The sequence below is a fragment of the Lissotriton vulgaris genome, chromosome 1_1, assembly GCF_964263255.1.
Source record: "Lissotriton vulgaris chromosome 1_1, aLisVul1.2, whole genome shotgun sequence".
Classification (NCBI taxonomy): Eukaryota; Metazoa; Chordata; class Amphibia; order Caudata; family Salamandridae; genus Lissotriton; species Lissotriton vulgaris.
This window is the reverse complement of record NC_141685.1, coordinates 1,459,654,951-1,459,660,950: the sequence shown is the minus strand read 5'-3', so window position 1 is coordinate 1,459,660,950 and position 6,000 is coordinate 1,459,654,951.

The window sequence follows — 6,000 nt, the reverse complement described above, 5'->3', positions numbered from 1 at the left end:
GCCATCTTCGTCTTTGGTGGATTTGGTAGCTGCTGTGATCTCCAAGGGTGGATGGTTTGTCTGATTGGGGCTAGGGCAGGACACACCACTGAGGGAGAGGGATGTGCATGAGCCATCTTGAGTTGTCATCAGCACTTCCGCTACTTTAGATGTTTTTTGTGTTGAACTCCATGTCTTAGATTTTTGGTCCTTCTATTTTTCGAGAGCGTTAGCTCGCCGTTGGTGGAATGCTCTGTGAGACGACTTCTGTCCTTGGGGAAAAGGAAGTGCCCTCCTTGATGACAACTTATTCGCCCTAAGTTGGCATGGTATGCCCAGACGTGGGTCCCTTGCTCACTTTGCCACTGGGTTCAAGATAGCCTGGCTAATGAGGGTTATGAACCCGAAACCCGGTCCTAGGATGCTTGTTTCTGGTCCAGTGAAGACATGGCTTGGCAGTTCAGGCTGGACTGTTCCCATGAGGCACAGGGTCAGACTGATTTGCATATGGCGATGTCTGAACTGGGGTGGTGGAGTGAGCTAAAGAATGATGATGGATTAAACCCAGATCAGTTGACTGGGGGTGAGTGTTTGATTTGCTCAAGCGCTCCGTCCTTCATCCCCTTTGATATCACTTTGTTCGCCCTAAGTTGGCAGGGTATGCCCAGACGTGGTTCGCTTGCTCACTTTGCCACTGGATTCAAGATAGCGTGGCTGATCAGGGTTATGAACCCAAAACCAGTCCCAGGATGCTTGTTTCTGGTCCAGTGAAGATATGGCTTGGCAGTTCGGGCTGGTCTGTTCCCATGAGGCACAGGGTCAGATTGATTTGCATATGGCGATGTCTGAACTGGGGTGGTGGAGTGAGCTAAAGAATGATGATGGATTAAACCCAGATCAGTTGACTAGGGGTGAGTGTTTGATTTGCTCAAGCGCTCTGTCCATCATCCCCTTTGAAATCGCTTTGTTCGCCCTAAGTTGACAGGGTATGCCCAGACGTGGGACCCTTGCTCACTTTGCCACTGGGTTCAAGATAGCCTGGCTGATGAGGGTTCTGAACCCGAAACCCGGTCCCAGAATGCTTGTTTCTAGTCCAGTGAAGACATGGCTTTGTAGTTTGGGCTAGACTGTTTCCATGAGGCACAGGGTCAGACTGATTTGCATATGGCGATGTCTGAACTGGGGTGGTGGAGTGAGCTAAAGAATGATGATGGATTAAACCCAGATCAGTTGACTGGGGGTGAGTGTTTGATTTGCTCAAGCGCTCCGTCCATCATCGCCTTCGAAATCGCTTTGTTCGCCCTAATTTGACAGGGTATGCCCAGACGTGGGACCCTTGCTCACTTTGCAACTGGGTTCAAGATAGCCTGGCTGATGAGGGTTCTGAACCCGAAACCCGGTCCCAGGATGCTTGTTTCTAGTCCAGTGAAGACATGGCTTGGCAGTTCGGGCTGGACTGTTCCCATGAGGCACAGGGTCAGACTGATTTGCATATGGCGATGTCTGAACTGGGGTGGTGGAGTGAGCTAAAGAATGATGATGGATTAAACCCAGATCAGTTGACTGGGGGTGAGTGTTTGATTTGCTCAAGCGCTCCGTCCATCATCCCCTTTGATATTGCTTTGTTCGCCCTAAGTTGACAGGGTATGCCCAGACGTGGTTCGCTTGCTCACTTTGCCACTGAATTCAAGATAGCCTGGCTGATGAGGGTTATGAACCCAAAACCAGTCCCAGGATACTTGTTTCCGGTCCTGTGAAGATATGGCTTGGCAGTTTGGGCTGGACTGTTCCCATGAGGCACTGAGTTAGACTGATTTGCATATGGCCATGTCTGAACTTGGGTGGTGGAGTGTGCTAAAGAATGATGATGGATTAAACCCAGATCAGTTCACTGGGGGTGAGTGGTTGAATTGCTCAAGCGCTCCATCCATCATCCCCTTTGATATCGCTTTGTTCGCCCAAAGTTGGCAGGGTCTGCCCAGACGTCGGTCCCTTGCTCACTTTGCCACTGGATTAAAGCTAGCCTGGCTGATGAGGCACAGGGTCAGACTGATTTGCATATGGCCATGTCTGCACTGGGGTGGTGGAGTGAGCTAAAGAATGGTGATGGATTAAAGCCAGATCAGTTGACTTGGGGTGAGTGTTTGATTTGCTCAAGCGCTCCGTCCATTATCCCCTTTGATATTGCTTTGTTCGCCCTAAGTTGGCAAGGTATGCCCAGACGTGGGTCCCTTGCTCACTTTGCCACTGGGTTCAAGATAGCCTGGCTGATGAGGGTTATGAACCCAAAACCCGGTCCCAGGATGCTTGTTTCTGGTCCAGTGAAGATATGGCTTGGCAGTTCGGGCTGGACTGTTCCCATGAGGCATAGGGTCAGACTGATTTGCATATGGCCATGTCTGAACTGGGGTGGGGAAGTGAGCTAAAGAGTGATGATGGATTAAACACAGATCAGTTGACTGGGGGTGAGTGTTTGATTCGCTCAAGCACTCCGTCCATCATCCCCTTTGATATTGCTTTGGTGGCGACTGGTGGCGTCAGCAAACGATTGTGGGCAAGTGACAATTAGGCTGGTGTGGATGGTGAGGCTGCGGGGGAGCCGGGAGCCTGCCTTGTTCTCTACCCGCTCTGCCGCTCAGGCTGCCGTCAAGTCAAGTCTTCCACAGTTGTGGCAGTCGCGGCACAACTTGCAGCTCACCCAAACGAGTAACCGAGTAACTGAGTAACCGGGAAACTCCTGCAGGAAACTCTTGTGGCCGATGCTGCTGCGCGGCCGCTGCACGCCTGCACGCAACTCGGGTGCAAATGAAAACTCAGAGTGGAGCTCGAAAGTCTGCACCACACAATCCAGGTCGGAACCTCCCACACAGGCCTTTCCAATGTCTCCGAATCAGTGTCCTGTTCTGAATGTGACTATCATGCTTTGCTATGGCTGGAAGTCTAGGCTTTTTCCACATTACATTGTGTTGTGTACAGCGGTCGCAACCATGTCACGACAGGCAGTGGTGTAGACCTCGGATATGTAACCGTGTCATACCTCTCTGTGAGCGTAAGCGGGGTAGACAGGCGTACTACAGTACAGCGTAGGGGTGTGACTCCTCCACACGTGGATCTGGGTGTGGTTAGGTGTAGGCCTTGCCAAGGATGTGGCTGATGCGTGTGTCTCGGCTGTAGTGTTTGTGCCACCAGTCATGCAATCGACAATGTTGCTATGTGGCATGCACCCGGTGTGCATGCTCAGCTGAAGGGGTGCATGGGGGAGGGCATGCCCGCTCGGGGTCAGGGATCATACATGCCAACTGTTGTGTGTACCGCTATTAGTGCAGCATGAGCCAAAGATCTACCCTCAACTGCATGTCGAGTTCAGCCAGGCAGGTGCTCTACATCTGTGCCAGCCCTGTCCTTACAATAGGCCTACACACACATGGGCGGCCACCTTCTGCACACATCATCACTGTGTCATAGTCAGGCTTGTGTACATGCGCAGACAGGCCTGACCATGTTGTGCCATAGGGGTGCAAGTGATGCAGCCGCGATGCGCACACTAGTGACTATGTCTGGGGGGGAGGGAGGTGCAGCAGTGAGGCTACTTAAGACACATTGATGCCGCTCATTTGCAACAAACTGTTCATGTCATACAGGAATCACTAAGTCACACATATTACACACCAATAAACCAGTGAGCCTGCCAACACATCACGCAGTACGTAATCGTGACTCATGTCTCCCTGCACTATCACAGGTGACCAAGGATATGCACACTGCGCTTGGATGATGACACCGCTCCGAGCCCCGAACACACAGGCCCAGAGGCAGTACAATTTAGCCCACAAACACACCAGGGGCATCATGGAGCGCACATTTGGCATGTGGAAGTCATGTTACAGGTACCTGGATGTCACAGGTGGAAGTCTCCTGTACAGCCCAGACATTGTGTGCAAGATGATCGTTGCATGTTGTCTGTTGCACAACATATGTGTACGCATCAAAGCTCCATGGATTTGAGTGCCAGATGCACTGGACGGAGATGATGAAGATGAGGCAGGTGGACCACATCCACTGCAGCCACAGCAGGAATTGCCCGTAGGGACTACATCATTGACAGTTTCTTCTCTGGTTGATGTCACATTGTGACAGTCCTTAGCAATAATGGGACAGTATGATGACTGACCACAGGCACAGCATGTGCAAATAAATGCATTCCAAAACTCATTCCCTGCGTGCATGTCACTCATCTGTACAGACAAGTGTGGGTGCAACATGTAGTGCTGAGAATTTTGGAATTTGTTGATGGATGATGGGTGTGTCACCTCTGTGCAGTGAGCCAGTTGAGGGTGTCACGTATTAGAACTGCCAGTTCTGTGTGTCACAATTGTTACGGTGGCCTACAGGTGACAACAGGGATTCTTTTGGGCTCTGATATGTGCCGCCATGATGCAGGGATGCACCCTGTGACTTAAGTCCCATGACATGGGCGACATGTACATAAGGGAGAGTCACTGTCCCTACATTAGTCCATGCTTTCATTCTTGTTTGATCATGGACATAGCACATCGGTGTGCAAGGGGTGTTGATTGTCCCTCTGCAATGTGAAGAGGAGATGCGGTTTCACAGTGTGTTCCATGTATGTTTCTGCATTGGCGCAGGTTACATACTGAATGCAGGTCAATTTACATTGTGGCTGTTTGTGTGGAAATTCCTATCTGATTTGGGACAATGGTCATTTGTTCTGAATCACAGCTGTGGGATTGTGCTCGTACGTTGTCATCTCACCGTTTTTTTACTCTGCTTTTATGGTGTATTTTCCTGCCTGACGCGTGGGATTTCCAGGTAGTTTCTTTTTTTGCGTTAGTGTTTTGCATTTTACGGCATTGTGTTAGTTTTAATGCAGGCATTTGACGTGCTATCATGTGACTATCACAAGGTATGGCCGTGTTGTGAATACTTGGTTAACACAGCGTTATTTTCCCACAATTGACGGAGATATTGAAAGTTGTGTTACTCTAATTTTGCAATAGTATTCACACATTCTTGAGAATATGCCCCAAAGAGTGCTAAGTGAGAATCATTCTCAGGGTCGATTGATTTCTTTAACACATTTTGTCTCTCTTCTTACACTGGCAATTGGACTCTGCTTATCCTGGATCTCCAATGGATGTGAAAAGAGAGCATTATTCGGGATAATATTATGTGGTCTTCATTGTTTTCTTTGTTAAAATAATAAGGTTACTTTTGCAGTTGAATAGGAGATGTTTATTACAGCATCTACGGAAGCAACTCATGACCAAAAATTATTTCTGACTGAAGTTGGAAAAGTCCACAGCAAATTTAATCCATAACAATTTACAATTTTTATTTTATTACTTAGAAAATTCTCATCGCAAATAAGGAAAATGTGCAACAATGAACTGTAATATTGGTGATTTCTCATTGTATCCCTCATCCTGAACAGGAAAATTAAGAATTAAACAGTAATGCCGTCCCATGGAAGTAATGCAAGATGCAGTAAAGGACTTGTCTAAAAATAAGGTTACCACAGTGTTTCCAGTCTACTTGTATCAAGGGCCTGAAACTGAGCACTGTACCGAGTCAAACAGAAACTAGCACCAACACTGCATCAAAATTGAAGAACAGATTAGCAAATAAATTAGTTCAATTCATTTTGTTACTGTAAATCGTTATGTATTGGAGAGGGTGAATTACATAAGCATTCGACATTTCTGCCAAAGAAGAAAAATATATAGCAACCCTTGGAAACAATTGCAACTCTAAAATCCCAGCACGGAAATGCACAGGTCAGTGCCCCTCTCAACATTCACATCAGCACAAAATGCATGAAGGTCAGATGCCAAAAGCCTCAACCAAAACACAGGAAGCAGCTTGCCCAAAGCTATGGTGATGAATCAAACTGTGCCGCACAGACGTGTTTATGAAACCCAGAGAAGACAAGGACACAGGGAAGGATATTCCAACAAAGTAGAACTCTCCCAGAATCATTCGCTAAGAATATTCACAAGACAC